The sequence below is a fragment of the Mixophyes fleayi genome, chromosome 3, assembly GCF_038048845.1.
Source record: "Mixophyes fleayi isolate aMixFle1 chromosome 3, aMixFle1.hap1, whole genome shotgun sequence".
Taxonomy (NCBI): domain Eukaryota; kingdom Metazoa; phylum Chordata; class Amphibia; order Anura; family Limnodynastidae; genus Mixophyes; species Mixophyes fleayi.
The window spans coordinates 192232025-192253882 of NC_134404.1; the positions used below are offsets into that span (position 1 = coordinate 192232025).

At 36.3% G+C, this 21858-nt stretch overlaps 1 protein-coding gene across 2 annotated transcripts in view; it reads right to left on the bottom strand.

The window, feature by feature from the left end:
* The window catches only part of HS3ST5 (heparan sulfate-glucosamine 3-sulfotransferase 5), a 245783-nt gene that overhangs the window by 91971 nt on the left and 131954 nt on the right, over positions 1–21858 (bottom strand). The window contains exon 3 of one of the 2 annotated variants that reach the window (XM_075202945.1): positions 12612–12704. The exons of the other annotated variant lie outside the window; for it this stretch is intronic. The gene's annotated coding sequence lies outside the window, so the exon portion shown is untranslated. The remainder of the gene's footprint in view (positions 1–12611; positions 12705–21858) is intronic. 2 annotated transcript variants of the gene reach the window in all.

Below are 21858 nucleotides of genomic sequence, written 5' to 3' on the forward strand. Positions count from 1 at the left end.
TGTGACATTGCAATATTGCAGCTCCAACCACTTTAAATCTGTCTGCAGGTTTTAAAGCCCTCCTCCACTTGTGGCGCAACATGATTTTGCAGAGGCACAAAATTACATTTTCTAATTGTATTTTACAAAATAAATGTAAATGAGGCTCATAGTGTGACAATGGGGACCACGGCACGACAAAGCCTTTAATCTAAAAAAAAACAGCTCACTGTTATTGTGACCAATACAAGCAACTGGAAATACAAGCTAATACATCAAAAGATGACTTTGGAGTATGTGTTAAATAAGAAGGTATACTATTCTTTTATGTGTCAAGATCATTGTGATATGCAGAAAAAACTATGCATTGTTTTAAAAAAATAGTAGCTTGCAATTGTGTTTGCAATAAGCAACTTCCATAAATAAATCATGGAGCCAGTGTAATAATATAGTCCGATCATAAACCTCTGCATGTCATTCTATCAAGGCCCATAAGTCAGGCATCAGAAAGACTACAATGAATGTTTCTGCAGTTACAGAAGTATGAATTGTTCTTTTCATACATTCAAGGCAAATTGATGTCTATTACAGACACACTTTCCACCGCAGCAGCTGATACTCAAATTATGGACAGTGGGGACTAACTTCTTGGTGAGAACGTGCTCTACACTATGCAATTCACATAAACATTAAGTCTTATGTTCTTAGCATGTGAAGTTGTTACATTTGGGGCTAGATTTACTAAACTGTGGGTTTGAAAAAGTGGAGATGTTGCCGATAGCAACCAATCAGATTCTAGCTGTCATTTTGTAGAATGTGCTAAATTAATGTAAACTAGAATCTGATTGGTTGCCATAGGCAACATCTCCACTTTTTCAAACCCACAGTTTAGCAACTATACCCCTTGATGTGTAGTGCAGAAGCTACAGGACTTCATATTGTTGCTTTATTTTATTCTATTGCTGTGTTAATATTTAAGTAGAGTATTGTATATTTCCTTCATATTGCTTTATTATTCTTTTGCTGCCTTAAGACTTAAGTAAAAAGTTCTCTTTACAACCGCAGTGCCAATGTCTCCCCTGACTGTATACTACCCACAAACCGCAGAGTGTATTGCAAAAATCTGTTTGATGAATCACAAACAGTCTAGAGAAACAGGGGCGAACGCAGGATTTAGAAGGGGGGGTTTCCGTCCCCCCCCCCAAAAAAAAAATAGAGCAGCAGCTCCATTTCGGCGAGTCTGAAATGTACAGCAGCCGCGGCGCTGTCAAGAAGCATCCGCGGCAGCCAGTGGCGGATCCAGGGGGGGGGTGATCGGGGTGATCGTCCCCCCTAGCAGGGGCTTGCTGCCGACAGCTACACACTGTGCAGTGTTCAGCAGTGACAGTGTGCTGCCCGGCTGCTCTGATTGTGTTTTAAACACAATCAGAGCAGCGGGACAGCACACTGTCATTGCTGAACGGACCTGCACATACTGTGCAGCCGCCGGCAGCCTTAGAAGTCGGAAAGGGGCGGGGCCTAAATCGCCCCCCCCTACATCGCCCGGGGTATAATAATTTCCTAATTTCCTTGATCCGCCCCTGGCGGCAGCGCTGTATTGTAGTACAATACAGCACTGCCGCGGACGCTTCTTTGACAGTGCCACGGCTGCTGTACAGTACCGTTGGTTCGCGGAGGGGAGGGGTTTCTGGAGAACTAGAAACCCCCTCTGCGTGCACCTCTGAGCAAGACAAGGCAGTCTTTCTGTAATGTCAGTTTAAGCTACAAATTATATAGCAAATACGGAGGTGGCACAAAGAAATATGCGCAGTCATTTTTACGTTCTGGACAAACATCACTATATTTGAAGCTAATTTCATACATTTGACACTTGGTGGCGCTATTTGCATCTTTATATCTTTTTTTGTTTAGAAATACCAAACAACCGATAGGTTGTACATTACAGTGGAAAACCAGGTGCAATTAAATGTTCTACATATTAGCAATTTTTCCAGAAAGGAACCTGAAAACAGGTGCATATCTAATCATGTAGATGATAAACATATTGTTAAAATAAAAGCTATAACTGTAAATTATCAAATAATGATGGCATGACTGTCGCCCTCTAGAATTGTCTTCATTATATTCCCTATTTAGTTAATGGCAGGTTAATTTAAAGTGGAAAGCTAGAATAGATTATTATCCGCTATAATCTGATAAAAGAAAAGTTATCAGCTATTTTACCGTGTTTCTTTTCTTTACTTTATGATTTACAGAATAACCAAAGGAACAGTTTACTCTGCGCCTTCCTCTCATAGAATGATACTTAACAGTACGTTTCCATTGGTTTTCTTACATGTTAATTGAGTATGTTTTTGGCCTTTGAAAAGTGTTTTTTAAATATCTCTTTAATTGGAAATGATTTTGACCCAAAAGTACATGATTCGCTGTCCTTGCGCAATTAAAAGTTGCACCATAAACCTACAAAAGAGACACATACACTAATAAACAAACACTGTTCTTTCAAGTAACTTTATTTGTACTTTCTCTAATTTGGTTTTAATACGATATTACAGGTTAAGGTTTAAGAAAACTCTTTGAAAATTTGACTTTGAAAATAACCTAAGCTTTCTAATCAACTGAATTTGTTATGTGGTAAAAATTCCTGTATTTTAATGAAAATATGATCATTGATATTTATGCAATGTCTGCAGTTGGTACTGTCTATTCACATGGAAAGGGATCAAAGTCACATATATCTATATTTCTTTCATATTATACATCATTAATGGTTAAGGAGATATGTGTAAATTTGAATTATACCATTCCCTTCTTGTTTTATCACTTCATGTAATTATGATTCAAGACAGCATTCATCCTAATGGCTCTGTTTCTAAATGCACTTCATCATTTGTAAGCATATGATATTCTGTTCTTAAATCTCTGACCTTAGACAGAGAAGCTACAGTATTTGTCACTCTGTCCCCAAGTGTTATTAAATGTCACTCTTAATAACTGGCACCACACCAAACAGTGGAGAGAATATGGCCACAGCCTTTTATATACTTCTTTCATAATTTGAAGGGGGGGCACAAGGCAACCAAGTGCCCACCAAAGCCTACAAAACAGTGCCTCTAACCAATACCAAGAGTCACTTATGCCATGCCCAGCTAAACTGGACAAACTTGGGCTTAGTAACCCATTCCAGGAACCAGCTTTAGGGTCACCCTCTGAGGTCCTGGGTCTGCCCCACCCAAGCTATAACTGTACAGACCCAGCTTTCCAAGGGACAACCAAAAAGCCCACACCGCTTAAATGCCAAAAAATGGGACATTTAAACTATGAATTGTCCTTTTTTCCAAACCATAACAGTGACCATGTGCACTATTTTCCATAAATACATGTTAAAAATATCAATGTACATATCTGAGAGATCCTATAGAGCCTCTATAGGTCCTCTCATGCCCAGTTCATGTTTGAAAACTAGGCCATCATACAAAAACACCTATTTAAGGCCACCTTACTGCATGTGGATTGCCTCCTGTCTAGCCATGTGATCATTTTGGACCACTCAACCATGTACCCATCTCACATCTTGCTAATTGTTAACATATCTGTACAAATATAAAGTGCCGACTAACAGCAGTCCTCAGCCTAGATTGTGACCTGGATTCCCCACCTCCCATGAATAATAGTAACCACTCCGGCTCCTTCTCCTAGGTCTCGGCTCTTACATCCTCCAAACCACCTCGCTGCCAGCTTCAAAACTTATCTCCAATATCTTTCCAACCTGTTTATACTGCATATGTTACCTTTGTCTTTACTACAGGAAAGAGGGGGAAGTGAGGGCGCTTTCAAACTTTATATACGCCTATGACCCTGGGTGTGACACTGCTCACATCCCTCTCTTCCCCGTCGTTTCTTAACCCTGGATTTTTAAAGTCCAGCCAACACTTGCTCCCCCTACAGGGTAAGTCTCATTATTATCCCAATTCAGCAAGCTCTTCCCTGCCTGAAGAGTGGCAAAGGGGACCTGTGAAATGACTTGTTGGCTGATTCTTATTGGCTGCTTTCTTTTCATGTGCTCAATTAACTGGTGATTTTATTAGTCCATTTAGATTCAAATACATTGTCATGGAGATAATGCTCAACTCTTTCAAATCTTGTCATCATCTCTCAATTTCAACCAAATGTAACTTACTGTTTAAAAGATGAGCACAGACAGCAGGCAAATACTAAATTAACATTTATAAATCCTTGTTTGTGCAACCTCAGTCTCCAATGTCACATACAAGGCCATAGGTACTCTGAGCTGGTCGAGTCTCCTGTGTGAGAAATTTCAGTGGCACATATTTCGTTTCCTCAGCACACAACTGCATGTGCAAAAAAAAATCAGTATATATCCCTACTCCCACTATCCTTCATACTGATGAAGGTGTCAGATGTATCACACCTGACTGTCACCTTTAAAGCAACCTGATCCTACAGACCCTTTGTTGTCACATTTCACTAGAGATCATATTCCGACTATCACAGCTCAATGAGCTGTATTAGCTGTTAGCAGAGAAGCAGCACATCACTCTACAGTGTATGATATGTATCTATCATCAGATGCATCAAACACGGTACCAAGGAAATCTGTCAAACAAAAGCAGAAATCTGTTTTCTATGCACTGCTTGTTTTCTCAAGTACAGTAATACAACTGAGCGACATTAATTTCTGATACACAATATTTGAAAGAAAATATAATTATTTATAGTTGTTTAAAAAGAGACAGAACATAGAAAGGTTGTGACTTATGTCACCTTCATACAGAATCAAACATTTTTCCTGTTAAAGGGTACTGAAATGTGATTTTCTATAAGGCTTTATTGCACAAGTGTATAATCACTTAATGGAACTACTGTATTGTTGCCCAAGGTGGGACTCGCAAGGATGTAGCAAATCAAACTCAGTGGCTCAAACTGAGTTATAATCTCTTTGGGGTTGGGCTGAAAGCAGTAAAAATATATTTACCAGTTATTAGACAAAACCCACAAAACAATCTCCACTTCTGTAGTCTGTCTGTACACTCTTTTAATACGTATTGGTACTGTGCACTAATATACCTGCACCTGAGGTTGAGGTTGTCTTATAACCTTGGCCACAACAGTGTTAGGTGTTTAGAACTGAAAGTGTGTGTTTACTATGTTGTAATATTTTATCAGTTGTTCAGGCAGTATAATTTCATTACATGCTTCATTAGCAGAATTAGTACACAAACTAAGCAGATTCTGATAAGTTCCATGTATATTTATATCATCACAATAATTGATGACATTTCTAAAACTATAAAAACTATATTTTGTCCTGGCATGTCATTTGGCATAATGGGAAAATAAATTATTTTGCAATATATGCAAGTTCATAATACCATCTGTAATCACACAAAGACAAAAAATGTCTGCCTAGTATTGTGACTTAAGTAAAAAGTATCCTGCAAAAACCACTGACAGAGGCGTTACACTGACACAGTAAAGACAAAGCTCCAATTGCCAGTTAGTAAAAATAGGATATCTCATTTTGGACGCAGTAGAGCCACTTCATTGTAAAATAATCTATTTTCTATTCTCCTTAGTGCTTCAACATTATGTTCTGCATTCCTGATATGCTAACATGGAAAAAAACAGGCGGAAATTGGATTCATCATAATGCATAAGAGACAACCAATTGAATAATTTGCAATAATCTTTCAAAACAGGCAGCTTTTAAAAGTATTAATTTCTACTTCAGATAATTGGGTAGGACACCTAGGTGGACAGGCAATATTTTTATGGGATTGCCCTGTCAGCAGCTGAAATTGTCTTTGGATTCGGGAACAATAGCTTACCACTAAATGACAGTGAATCTTGTAAATAGGTCCTTGATGACAGGCTTTGCCATAAATTCCTAAACTGAACTCCTCTCCCAAGGTCAATAATAAAAGTATGCAGGTATCAAATGGCCTTCACTGGAATCTAAGTAGTGCGGTAGGCTTCATAAAAATGGCAACTGCTTGTGACTGATCTCATAAAATCAACTTAATAGATTGACAAAATAAATTACAATCAAACCTTGTTGCTGCCATCCACTATATACAGTAACTGAACAAATATAATTTCTGTCTTTCATTGAGAGCAGAAATGATGCCGGGCTGAAGTCTGCAAATATATGGTTTCCAGTAAAAAAAGCATTTTGTGATATGCTTACGAGTGAGTGTTAGAGTAATTTTAATGGAATATGAAATCATTGTTGTGATAAATGGATATAGTGAGCATCTGTGAAGGTGTAATCAGTGTGTAGCATGTCATAATATACGGTAGACATGAGAATGCGTTGTTCTATTATTTGCAAGAAAATAAATGTCTTTGCATTATAAAAAATAAATGTTAATAAAAAATATTTTGTTAATCTATTCTTGTTCATTCCATACCAATTCATATAGATGTAGTAAAAATAATCAGAACATATGAAATTTATTTTTGCATAAAAACAAAAAACTTCACGCACAGGTTTTGCTGCTGTTTTTATTATAGAATCTTAAAAAAATAGGTGAGGGAAGGATGCATAGCAGATGATATGGAGTGAAATTATATGTAGTAAGGGGACGTATTGGACCTGAGAAGAGGGTAGTGACATAGAAAAAAATCAAAGCTGTCTTGGCTATGTGAATGTGTGACACAGACTGATGTAGTACCAGCCCTCTCCAATTCGAATATGCATATAGGAGGGGTGAAACAAATCTAAATTTGTTTGCATAGTCTTTTCAATTGGTACGTAACCCCCACTGCACAATAAATTGGTGCTACCACAAAACTGCAGCAAAATGGCGTGGCTAAAGAAGCATTAGTGCCTTAATCTCCCGGCAGCCTATACTGCTTGGAGGAGAAGAGGAGCTGAGCAGGAGATCCCACCAGCACAAATTAGGGAAGAGTTAGGTATAACTAAAGGACAGGGCATCTAGGTAAAGGAGCTACATTAGTAGAGAGTGACCCTGGAGAGAGAGACATACATAGAGAGAGGGGAGCAATCCCAGGAAACACAATTTGCCCTGAGTCCAGACAGACAGGAGGGCTGGAGGGAGACAGAGAGACATAGCTTACAAAGATATACTGAGAGTGTCCTGAGTGAAGGACACGTTTTACAGGGAACCTGTGAACCTCCAGATGAGCCCAGTGAAGACCTACTGTTATGGGCATTCAAAGCCAGCCCCTGGACAAAGAGGGTATCTCTTAACCTGGGTAAATTACAGGTGAGCAGAGAGCATAGCAATGAAGAGGAGGTGTGGGCTTTACTGAATACTACTGAATCCTGCCCAGTATCCTGCCTCAATGGTGACAGATAAGTGTGTTCACAGTTGATACACTTATACATCTATATCAAGCAGAGACATAAGTGCAAAGTCATTCTGTTGTGTGATTACTGTATTGCAGCGGTTCCCAAAGTGTGCGCCGCAGCTCCCTGGGGTGCCGCGGAGCAGTCACAGGGGTGACGTGGCCAGGGCAGTTTGTCCAGAAGAAGAAAAAAAAAAAGAACTTACCACTCCAGCGCCGCTGGATCATCTTTCTCCCTCCTCACTGTTGTCTCCTCACCGACTGTCGGGCGTGATATCACCAATTCCGACAGTGTCAGGGAGGAGCAGCAGTAGAGTGGAAGAACAAGAAAGAAGACAGAAGAAAAAGAGGAAAGAAGGTAAGTAAAGGAACAGGGGACAAAGCATGTGGGAGCTTGTAAAATGGGGGTCAAAGAGTGTGAGAGCTGGTGAAGGGGAGACACAGAGTGTGACATGGTGAAGGGGCGCAGTGTGATATGGTGATAGGGGCACAGTGTGATCTGGTGAAGGGGCCTAAATGCTTTTTACATTATTTAAACCCAACTACTTAAAAATCTGGACTACCTGGTAATTATTTTGGCTTAGGGGTACCTTGGAAAATTATGGAGACCCTAATGGTGCCTTGAACTGATAAAGTTTGGGAACCACTGCTGTATTGTATTCTTTCATTGTACAAGGACACGGTTAACTCCAGCCTGTTAGTATTTCATTCTGGAGGACTGTTAAAAATATCCACTAGATATATGTTGCTGGTATGTTCATGTCATTGTCAAAGTACGCCAACCGTACCCAACATTCTTGTGATTATATTGTTTACATTAGCTAGCCAGGGTGAAAGGGTTCTGGTGTGACTGTAAGCAGAGCACAAACTGTAAAATTTTATTGTAACTTAATTGCATGTATAGAGCTGTATGCCCCAGCATTTAGTAACTGAGCTGTGATGACCTTCAGCCCCACGTCATGTGATATGTCATAGTTATCTTTATTGAGTGCACTGACCCAACTCTTCAGTCTATTTCAGTCTCATTCAACTCTATTACAGCCAAGTTATATTCTACCTTATTTGCTAATTGATTTTTTATCTAACCCTATTTTTTTATCTACCACAGTGCACTGTTATTATTGACAGGCAACCAGGTTTAGTTTAGGTGGTAGATCTTGATTGTCAGAGTGGTAGGTCTGCAGAAACATGTAATCTGAATAGTGGGAGGTGTCTCATAGTTACTGAGGTGATTGATAAGTTGCATTGTTATCATGATTGAGAGATGTGTTGGTTAAATTTAAAGTATATTTTCCCATTACCTTTACCCTTTAATAAATGCACAACAGTGGTTCATATTTACATGCTGCGTTATGTTATTCCTGAATGGTCTATTTGGATTCAAGGGGCTCTCCAAAGTCTTACCTTGGTACCCACATCCCCTCAGAGTGCAGCAGAGAAGACTTGGGTGTGGAGGCACTGTGCCATTGAGAGCAGTAGTGAGTAATGTACACAGCATATCTGCAACACCGCTCTCAGGAATGGGTTGAGGTGGTGTTTCAGGTATAGCAAACGCAAGTCTTTCAGTGGGAATTATGAGTGAAAACCTCAATCGCAAGAACAGTTGCTTCTGGAAATGTTGTTTAAATGGCAGACCCTTGAGTCAATATTTTGCCTTGGGTTTTCAGAGCATGACAGCTGTGACAAGTACTAAGGAAGAACTAGGACAGAGTTTCACACCCTGATTATAATTAATCAAGTTTGGTAAGGGTTATCTGTTCAGCATGTGGAACACAACAGAAACTGCTGAAATATAACAATGTAATAAAAGCTAAGAAAACATTTGAGCTACTGTTTGCTGACAAATAAAGAACTCAATGAGCCATAAATAGGGCAAAAACACACTGTTGGTGTGAATCTGTCTCACCACTTACTCTTGTCATCCTCTGGATACCCATTAAGGAAATGATTGACTCAAAGGGCTGTAATATAAATAGCATTTCCCAGAAGTAGCTCCTGTAATTATTTGTTTGATAGCACACTCTCCTACATGTCCACCAGCAATGTTTAAAATCCCCATTATAGAATCAAAAAGCACTCTTGATTACAAACATAACAATATGATGATGATAAATGAGTATTAGTATATTATATTCGCCAAAATGTCATCAAAGTGTGTTGATGAAATATTACACTAACCAAGCAATTTACTTTTAAGCACCATTCTTTGAAACCTCATATTGAGATATGTCCCATTGATTCTGCATGGATATGAATGTTATTGCATATAGGCAGCCAATTGGAAACCTGGTCTTGACTACTACATATGATTAAAGAGCAAAGAGTAGTGAATAGCATAACACTAGCCCAAGGCTGTGAGTTAAGAATAATATATATATATATATATATATATATATATATATATATATATATATATATATATATGAATCATTTATACGTGTATGTGTAGATCCATCTTGCTTCCCCTTCCAAGTCTAGAATAATTGACAGCAGCACATTATCAGCAAGGTTAGAATGTCCACTGTCCAGAGGATTATGTAAATTAGTTATTGTATTAGTGGATGCTTAAACTACACAATTTTATAAATGTTTTAATAGTAACATTGGCAACATAAATAACATTTCCAAAAATTGTCACAATGGAAGCACCTTTGACAATTTTTTTTCGCTGTGAGTCTTTTGAGTGTATGCTTCTCTCAAATTACAATAAACCTTCTGTGGGCAGCACGGTGGCTTAGTGGTTAGCACTTCTACCTTACAGCACTGGAGTCATGAGTTCGATCCCTGATCATGGCCTTATTTCTGTGGAGTTTGTATGTTCTCCCCGTGTTTGCGTATGTTTTCTCTGGGTTTTCCAGTTTCCACCCACACTCCCAAAACATACTAGTAGGTAATTGGCTGCTATTAAATTGGCCTTAGTCTCTCTATTTGTGTATGTTAGTGAATTTAGACTGTAAGCTCCAATGGGCAGGCACTGATGTGTGTTCTCTGTACAGTGCTACAGAACTAGTGGTACTATATAAATAGCTGATGATGATGATGATGATGATGCTGTGCCAACCGATCCAATCTAAAAAATTGATGTAGTCTCTGAATTTGTTTGAGAATACTGTAATTGTCAAGTCTTCTCACAGACTAGCTGTTGGGCTTAAGCGAGGAGCAAAGAACATTCATTTTCCTCTTGTTACCTACTTCCAGAGTTATGGCTTTTTGGTTACGGTCCTATTCAAATTTATAATATTATATTTTTAGTAAAATGAAGTAACATATTTGCAAACTGGTCAGTTTGACAGGCTTCCCAAAGCCATGTGCTCATTATGCTACTTAGTTTGATGTGCTGTGTTTGATCCAGATGCATTATAAAGACCAAAGAGGTGCAGTTGACCACACAAATGCATTTACCACATTGCAATATTAATTAAATGCTTTGTGAAAAATATCATGCAACATTGAACAATTGGCTTCTTATTGCCTGATTAACTTGCACCTGTCATCACCAGTGCTTTCTGCTTCAATAATATATACACAGCAAACCATATGCCATGCTAGCTACTTGTTCCATAAATGCTTATTTTTTTAGTTTCTATATAACTTTTTTTTTAGTCCATCAAACTTATTTAGCTGAATTGTATTAGTCTGGAAATAAAGGTGGCCTGTGTCACTGGGGTTTATGTAGAAGCTAGAATAGGTAATTACAGATGGAGGATACTGTAATGAGCACTCTCTTGTGATCCACAGTGAGCACAGCTTCAATCACTTCAGGTAAATGTAAGATGTGGGATAACAATACCTGTAACTAGTGCGAGACAGTGAGCCAGGTGAACTGAATGATACAATACATAATTCACTATCTGTACATCAACTAATTTCTATTTTAGCACACAATCATCTTGACTAAATTTATGTTGGCATTTAAAGATTTTAATATAAGAGGTTTACAGGTTAACTTTTACAATCGCTTCCATCTTAATTAATGAACTGTGTTATATCATTTGGTGTTTTATTGTTAAATAATTGCTTATTTTAGAGTGAGAGCATCATTTGAAATGTTATTATACACTGTACCAATTGAGTGGGCTATGTGCATTGTGAATGAAATTTTAGTTACGTAAACTAAGTCCATCAAAGGCAAAAGGTTAATTGCTTCAATCAAGATGACTCTCAAGTTATTGTTAATTGAATAGTTACTATATTTTTACATCTTTGGAATATACAACAGAATGTTTAATTCAGAATAAATAATTCCCATATAAATTTGTTGTTATATAAAAAAATTAGGCAAAACAATAAGACCAAACTTTAACAAAAATGCAAAAGGGAAAAACAATTAAATGGAGTAAATTATGCTGTACGGCAAACAAATGATAATAACAAAAGAAATTGAAAGCCGAGTATCTCTCTAATTCAGAGTAGTCATTTGATTGGTCATTGACCCCAAGGTGAAAATTGATTCTTAAGAGCTCCCAAGAAACTGCTTTTACAGCAGATCTGAAAGCTGTAATCTACATAATTACATTAATATTCAAATATATACTCACAGTGTTAGAAGAATAAGGTTTCAATAAAAAAAAAAATCACAACCGAGCTAAAACAAACAATTTCTTTCTGAACTATAAAATCCTTGATTAGGATTAATTTAACTTTGTAACCGTAATACAAAGTGTGTGTGATTTTGTATTTTATTTGTCTATTGGTTGTATGCAAGGTATATGAGGACAAGACATACAGATACAGCACAATTTGAATTGTTTGTGTGTCTGTCAAACACAATCTATTTTCTAGATTAAAGTGAATGTGGATTTTCAGCATCCCCTTTAATCTTCTTACTGAACTCTTTTCCAATTCAATCCACTTTACTGGGAGCTGCAGTTAAATGTTAGGTCATTGTTTTGCCATGTTACAGTATATTTAGAAGACTACTCAGTGATGGAGTCTAGAATGCGCTTTTGTTGAAAGGATATCTTTGTGTCCTTTCCATTATAGATACAGCACTCAAGAGCTTACAGTCCTAAATGGTGCATTTCAGTAGTTTGGTGCCTTTGCTTATGCTGCAGTAGTATCATTCTAAATTCTTTTCTAGAATAATTACTTTATTAGGATAAGCACGTTTTTATTCTGAGCTGCTTACAAAACTAACTAGGTCATTTCCATCAAAGAGTCTAACGTTTGTCAAGTGCACAAAATGATGCTATAGGAGTAGAGTCTCAGCACCAACTACATAGTACTTATATCTTTGCAAATCCTCTACCGCCTCCATATTAAAAATAAAATAAACCAAATATATGAAATCATACTCTCACCCAGCAGTAAGCAGCAGCATTGGGACTGCACATTATAGCAGTGTACAGCACAGGACCATAGCGGACAGGACTTGCATGGGATGAACACAGAACCTAAAATCAAAAAATATTGCTAAAGGTATTTTTACTGTTGACAGGAACAGAAGCAATAAATATGATTACGCTTTACCACATGTTAAAAACCACACACTTTTTAGGAATGTTGATAGGATGTGCCCCAATGACCTAGTAAACATTTCTGAAAATCCATTTAACTGCAATAATTTTCAAGTTACACTGACCAGTACATACCAGTACCAGCCTAAACTCTTTTAACTTTGTTAATGGTTGTTCCAAACAATTTTATAGATAAAATACAAATGCAATTTTACTATGAATAAACAGAAATTGTTAAAAAAAAAAAAAAAAAAGTACTTTGGGACATTTCTGAATACTTGTGCAAAGGGAAAAGGTAGTGTTGCCCATGTGATACTTGCTTTCATTTCAAACAGGTAGACTCTGATTGGTTGCTATGGGCAACTGTAACTTTTTTGTTTACACTACTTTTAATAAGTGTTCCAAACTATACCATCAAGTTGCTTTGTTCAAAAATAGTAATTTAAATATTAAAAGCTCGTTTTCCTTAATTCTAGGTTTTTTCCTGGTCTTTAAATGTAACATATATTCTAGGTTATTTTATTTTACACAATCGTTCCTCTCTTATATACTCTTTGATCTTAATTACTGAAAGTAACAAACGGCACACAAGATTTTAGCATTGCAAGTTTTATGGCCAACAAGATGACTGCATTTGTGTTAATGTTAACAGTGTTAGCACTCCATAAATAGTTTGTTTTTAGTGTCACTGTATTTAAAATCCAAAGCATTTCTAATACTGTAGAGCTCATTAACGTAAAAACAGCAAATAACCATCCTTGAGTGACCTTCTACATGTCACTATTTGTACAGTATCTTATAGTCCTTTTGAAAAGACATTTATGTTTTTCATGCCTATGACAACAGGGCAGATGAAATGATAAATGAGGCATAAATGTGTCTAATGTATATCTAAAGTACAAATTGCTGTTCAGATGCTTCGTCCAGGGCAGCAGAAGTAGGTTTTGAATGTAAAGAATCTAAATAATACAAGCTACAAGGAGATGACTGGGCAGTCCAATCAGGCTTTCCAGACTTTATTTATGTTATTGCCATTATATACACCTTACTGTAAGATCAAAGGGATAAACTATAGTCTGTTGCAATGTATAAACAGTCAATCACAAACATAATATATGTTACAATCTCATGTGCTCAACTGTTAGGAGAGAAAAGTGTTTTTTAAGGTGACTCACAGGGGACAAATAACTTACTGCGTGCAGTGACATAGTGCCGAATTGGTTCATTTTCACTTCTTACTGTAGGTCACTCAAAAGCTTGCAAGATTGAAAACCTGCAGAGCTTTCTAGCAGCTCACTTAACACCATTCAGTGGCACTTATTTGTCATCTTAACTTTAATTCAAAGGAGGAGTGACCCGGAACAGTAGAGAGGTAATTTTGTCTAGCACATCTTGATACATCCCATGCCAGCTCTCTCAGTTGGCTATGATTACATTGATTGTCGCCAATGTAGCTAAATAAAAACCCGCCTCGTGATGTAAAGAATAGTTTTTAGAAAGGGGAGGTTATAAGTTGCAATTGTTACTGTAATGTTTCTGCATTTAGGGACTGAAACATGTTAAGATAAAAAGAACAATTTTCATGAGTTATATGTGAAATACCTTTAATGCCGTTGGCATTTCTTCAAGTGTGGGTGTGGTTTGTGCAAATAATGACGTGGCTTATTTGGATGTTGGTGGGTTTAACATTGAGATCACTTTCCTGTTGGGAACTAAATAAATGCCCATTTTACCAAGCTATTAAAAAGGCCCTCCTCATAGGGGACATGACCTCTCCATTACTTCACTGCCTATGAGATGCACAGTGAAAGAAAAAAAAAAGTGATACATCATGCATTATAATTAATATGGACATTAAATGTTATTGGCAGTGACCTATGACATCCCTGTTATATTCAGAATTATGTAGGGATTTGCCCAGCCACTAAAATGCATTATACATTGTTATTTCATAGAGCTATAAATCAGACAAAGCACAGCCCTATTTGACCGATATACAAGAGACTATCTTAGTGACAGGTATGCAATGCAAAGAGTGTTCTAGTAACCTCTATGCAATATACATAATTCTAATGACCAATATACAATATAGAGTTTATTCTGGTGACCAATATACAATACAGTGAGCATTCGGGTGACCCATGTACCCATATACAATATTTACTCTAAATCCCTGGTGACTACAACATTATACGCCCCAGATCTATTGTGACTACCACAATACAGACTCCAGGGAGATGTTTTACGGAAACATTTAACAAAGAAAATTGGAGGTGTTGCTCATAGCAACCAGTCAGATTCTAAATATCATTTTTCAGAATATACTAGATAAAAGAAATCCAAGATAGTGTTGATGAGGCTGTGGCTCAGTGATCAGTGATAGTTTGGCTAGGGGACAGGGATTCATATGTCCCCTACATCAGGTCCAATATTAAACCTGCCCAGATTGGAACTGATTATCTGTGCCCTCCTCCACTGCCCATTAACTAGTTTTGGTGTCTGTTGGCCTCTCACACTGCTGCATGTTGGTGGATGAGGCTGTATAGAGTGCTTGTGACATCAATAGATGGAGTCACTGGCTGGCCACAGTCTACATCCCTCCATATGATTGGAGCTGAATAGTGGGTGACAGTAAGCCCCTGACCTCCTCCTCCACTGGATACAAAGGCAAGGCCAATTATTGTGGGGTATTAAAATGTGTGACAAAGGAATAAATGGGGAGGAGAGATTATGTGGGATTAGTGGAGAGTTTAGAGTTGGCAAGGGGCACAAATTATGACAAGAGAAGCATTGGAGGCACATTGCTGCAACAAAGGGAGAGTCATGGGGAAAATGAGGGTCATGGCATGCTCATTACGATGCTCTCTGTATGGTATATCATTCACTAGAATGCTCTCTATATTGTATATTGGTCACTAGAAGGCTCTCTGCATTGTGTTTTGGTCCTTAAGATACTCTCTCATTTGTATAGAGGTCTCTGGAATGTTCTCTGAATTGTATATCAATCAATAAGATGCTCTCTGTATTCTATAGAAATATCTAAAATTCTCTCTTTATTGTAAATTGGTCATTAGAATGTTTTTCTGGATTGAATAGAGGTTGTTAGAATGCTCTCTGTATTGTATAGTGACTTATAGAATGTTTTCTCTATTGCATATTGGTTATTTGAAAACACTCTCTCAGAGCTGTAACTTAACAGTTTAGCGTCTGTGGTAAGAAAGAAAATGCCATTCCCCTAACCTAAAAGATTCATAAACTGCACCCCCCTTCAGCGTTGCGCCTTGGGCGGTTGCCCCCTATTTCACAGCCCTAGCTATGGCACTGCACTCTGTATTATGTTGTGGCCACTAGAATGCTTTCTGTATTGCATAGCAGTTATTAGATTGCCCTTTGTATTGTATAGCAGTCACTAGAGCAGTCTTTCAACTATAGCAGCGTACTAAGTGGTGCTCCTAATGAAAATTACAATCTCACACTACAGTTCAGAATCAAAATATGCTTTAGCTATTATATAAAAGCAAACAAAACAAACTCTTTCTATATAAAAATAAAAAAGCCTACTACTACTACTTTTTGGTGAGATTGACATAAATATTATATTTAAAGAATTAAATGTTTGTTAAACCTAATTTTGATATATCTTGTATATATATGTAATTATCTTTCAGTTTCTTTCCTATGTGGGGAATATAAACTATTTGTGTTCTTTATTAGGACAAAACCTTAATTTTGCTAAAATAGTCTACTACTGCCCCTACTACTACTACTACTTCTGTTATACTACTGTTATATGAAGAACCCCCTGGGAAATAAACAATATTGATGGAATGTGTCAAAAACATTACCACAGTTAATTAAGACATAGTGGATATTTGTTTTAATTTTATGTTATATTGTGTCTCTAAATAAATGAGGAAGAGACACAAATTATTCCATAAAAAGCCCACGTACACAAGAGATGTTAAATGTACCAGTACACACTTTTTAATTGGCATGAACTTGTGAAGCTGAACCCTCTATTAGGAACATTAATGGCACAATGAATCCCACAGTCCCAATTCATTGAATTCTACAGGAATGCATATTTAGGTAAATTTGCTTTTAGGAAATGGGAACTCATGAGGGGGATTCAACTCAATGACACTATGGAGACATGAAATGTTAGAAAGCTAATTCAGCCAAAGTGAGGTGGTTACAATATTCTGTTAATGTCAAACGGATAGCCGCTTCCAAATACTATTTTCTTCTACAAAGTAAAGTAATATATTGTCCATAGAGGCATCAAACTAAACAGTATATAGCAACAATGTTTTACTGTATACCCTATAAAAGTAATGTAATAGTATGAAAAAATATATATCTCATTACATTAAAGTAAAAGCACATAAAATAATATAGCTTATAAAACTAAAGTATAGTACATAAAATAATATACCTTATAAAAGCAAAGTAATACTATGTAAAAGGTAACCAGGGTAATGTACAGCTTTTTCTCTTTTTATGCATTACTTGTAATTTTCCTGAAGATTTGGGAAACATACAATAAATACTTGGTCTGATTCATTAAGACATGCAAAACTTATTGCGCAGTTTTTTTAAATGCACATAATTCAGGCATATGCACGTCCGTATTAAGCTACAAGCGGATCTGAAGAAATATTTCTTGTTGAATACTATACGCTCTGCACATAGGGTACTTTCCGTAGTGAAACACACTGCAGGATACATAGAATACACATGTACAATATAAAGTCCTGGCAGAATACACAGAAAAAATGTATTCAATTATTGTTACCTAATAAAAATATACTCATAATGAAAAAAAAATAAGTTTTAATTTTTTTTTATTATAATGTTATTCATGTCACTGTATATAAAGTGTATTTTCACAGTTGCTCTTGATTGCAAACACATGTTCTAGCATGTGTACGCGATCGTCATCACTATCACTCAGTCCTGTAGCTGGTGCAAATGATATGACTGAAAAGACATACCTTAGACATGCCCAAAGCTTAAATCGGATGCTGCTGCATGCGCTCAACCTTGCCACGTGCATACGCCCCTTCCCCTCCCGCTCCGCTCTTCAGATCATAGGCAGTTGGTAGTGTCGTTTACATGTGAACATGAATTTCTTTGGCATATGCTTCTGTTTTGCACATGCACAGAGTGAGAAAACGCAAAATATACCACATAAATGGACTTACTTTCCTTAATGAATATTGTGTGGACAGTTATCAGCAAATAAGCATAATTAAACTGTGTAAGAGTGGTAGATGTTTTAAAGTACTATTAATTTTATAGTCTTAAAATATAGTTTTTGACGCTTTAATTTAGTAATAACATAATTCTACTCTTTTTTAAATATAACTATGGGTTTGATGTTCACTGAAAGAAAAGTGTACTCTGTGAGCTGGGATTATTTTCAAGATGTTTATTATAATGGGATACAGAATGAAAAACCAGCTTAAGTAATAGGATAAGGTACAGGTCGGGTACATTTATTTGAGACAAATGGTGCAACACATTGCAGTGTGAGAAAATGCCTCAAGATATTATATTTTTTGACAGTTTGCTAATACAATGGTATAATGCATTTTAATGGTAAATTAATGAAATTAAGACACTCTAATTCAACTAACCCTTAGAGACTTGTAGCAGCTTTATTACAAATATAATTCTCCAAACAAGCACATATACTTGTCGTTCACAAGTAAGGTATATTGTAACAAATGTGACAATTCTAACTGTTATGTTTAAACATGACGGGCCTGAGTCATTAAGGAGAGCAAAGCAAAAAAAAGGAGTAACTTTGCACCCCGGCAAAACCATGTTGCATTGGAGGGGGAGGTACATGTAAAATGTGGAGACAAATTTATAGTTGGTGTAGGGAATGTCCTAGGTCAACTTTAAATTTCAGTGTAAAAATAAAGTTATCAAGTATTGGTGTGCTACATGTAAAAAAGGTCAAACTAATAAACTAATCTGCACCCCTTGCACTGTAACATGGTTTTGTCCAGGATCAAATTTACTCCTTTTTTTGCCTTACTCTCCTTAATGACTCAGGCCCAACAAGTTAATTTTTTAAACTTTAATGTATAAAGTTATGGGAAAATTAGACAATCAACACATTGGGCTCATTTAGCGATGGAGGCATATTATTATTATTTTCTTCTTCTTCATCTTATTATTATTATTATTATTATTATTATTATTATTATTACTTTTACCATTGATTTGTAAGGCACCATATTACTCTTTAGCTCCGAACAGTTCAGAAAACAGGAAGATACAAGGTGAAAGTTTTTCAGAGAGAGTTTAAAGAATTTAAGGAGTGTAGTAGAGAATATTGTAAGTGGGTAGCGTGGGAGAAATCTTCTAGGCAGGAATGATGTAATTATAGGTAAGGAGAGGCATAGGTCAGAGGTCAATTTCGGAGGGTGGGAAGGAGAGCGTTTTGAGATGAGATTTGATATGTATAAAGTGTAGTTTAGGGATTTACCAAGTGGTACCACAATATGGAGTGGCAAGAGAATTAGATCAGTTTTGTTCCGGCATATAAGATGGACTGAAGTGGGGTTAGATGGGTGAAGGCAATGAAATGTGTTTAGTGGCAACAGAGACAGTTGGCATATATGTGTTTAATAAGGGCAACTAAAACACCTTTGTTTTATAAGTGTAGAGGAATATAATAATAAGCTTTCCATTCATGAGTAAATGTACTCCCTACTCTATAGGAATAGTAAAAGTCGCTATGAATGATTTACAAAATGCACCTTTTGTGCAGGTCCTCGTTTGTGTTTATAGCAAAGCAAATGTTTCAGTATGGAGTTGAAGAATGTCGCTGGGCGGATATTCTTCTATAGCAAACACATGCAAAATAAGGCTCAGTACAGGGCTTCAAGGTTCTCCTAATGTATAATGTAATTATGACATTACTGAGCATTATTTATACTATTATTTTTATAGTTGATTTTTGTAATACGAGCATATGGTTTCCTTATCCCTATTCATAAACATGGTGAACTGCCAAACTTTCCTGCAATTGCCTTATTTCATATAAGTTTTAATTTATCGTAGAATATGAATGTTGATCATCTTTATTAATGAAAGAAAATGGTGTTCAATTATCTTTTTTTCACCATATTTTACAATATATGTTAATGGTCCAGCTACATTTGTATTGCTGGAACATAGTTGCCACATTTATGCTACATATCTAGAAATGTAGTGCGACACATTTGTGACATTTTTGTATCTTTTTGCCTTATATAATACATGTCTCACTTTTCTGGTAATATGTCTGATTTTGATACAATTTTAAAAAAAAAACTTATTGGATTCATAAAGGAAAGTAGAGCAAACAAATTAGTAACTTTGCACCTTGGCAAAACCATGTTGCTTTGGAGGGAGAGCTAAATTTATAATGTGGGGACATATTTATAGTTGGGGAATGCATGTCCTAGATCAACTTTAAATTTAAGTGTAAAAATAAAGCTATCAAGTGTTTGTGTGCGACAAGAAAAAACAGCCAGTATTTAACTTATGTGCAAAATAATAAACTAATTTGCACCCCTTGCATTGTAACATGGTTTTATCCAGGAGAAAACTTACTCAATTTTTTGCCCTACTTTCCTTAATGAATCAGGCCCATTGTATTCTACTTTTTACCTGACTGTAGAATTATAATGTATACCCAAAATATACCCACATATTTCTAATAAAAAGATGCAGCCAATTCAGATAAGTATTGAAAATATATTTATTTTGTGGAATGGAGATGTAGGGCACATATAGTGAATGATTTCCTTCCTATGTTGTGATGAGACATGCTTTTTTTCAAACCACGGTGCAGCAATTACAGTTACTTTAACAGCCACCGCAATGTGGCAATTATAACAACATTACTGACTCATTAAGGTTCTTTAATGTAATAGTGACAGTTCATTCTGTCTTCTGGAAGCCATTGTTTAGCAAGAGAATAACAACCGTTAGCTTGATCTCTAAAAGCACATGAACAAAAAAAGCACGTTTAGAGACACATTAGCAAAATATACTTACTTAATAACGTGTGGTGTTATAATAACAATGTACATAATGTACAGTTCAATCAGCATCCATTACTAACTCTAAACATTCCTTATTTATATAAATGAAGCAATTTTGCTTTTATTGTATTATTGGCAAATAAGATATAAACAATGAGTTGTGTGGGAAGTATTAATTTTTGTAAAATAAGTATATCTTTTGTTAATAATATGCTTAGTGGTTTTTAAGAGTTTTACAATATAACCCCCCCACTAAGTTTAATAAAGCCTATGCAGTTTTTACTTTATTGTTATGAAGAGAGGATATTATTTTCTTATGTTAGGTATTTGAATTTTATTATTAGAAATAGGAGAATTGATTCATCCAATTAATTTGTGAATTGTTTCAGATTTGTCTATATAACACACACCAGAGATAGGGAAAACCTGTTCTTGTTTAGAAAGTAGCCATGACTAGTGATAGTGTTTCGCTGGAGCAATGCGGCTCTACCATTGTTTTCTATAGTTTCCTGCAGCTGTTATGGGACAGAGCCCTCATCATTATATATCTCAATGTTCCCATACCCAGTGCACTGTGTATAATAAATAAAGTGGGAAGTGTTATAAAAAAAACCCAAAAAAAACCATCCACACAATTATAAACTAAAATTTAATTTAAGAAAAGACTTCCCAACAAAACTATTCCCCAATTTTTAAATATTAAATACAATCTTCTTTTTTTCTTTTTCATATTCCAAATCTTGACCTGTTGTAGCCAATTGGAAAAAATAAATACAAAATCCCCTCCTCTTTCAGCTTGTCAATTAATTTAGTAGCATGATGACACACAATATAACCACCCATATACAGTAATTGATTCAGAAATGCCTTCTAACAGTGCGGACTGCTCACACGGTAGTCATCCCTACATTGAAAGAAATATCTCCACCAATCATCAGCAAGCGCTCTCCCTCTTAAGATTAATACACACGAGTATCAGGCAAGAAGGAGAGTGCATGCTTGTTTATTGGTGGATGGATTTACTTTGATATAAGGGAGGGGAAGGA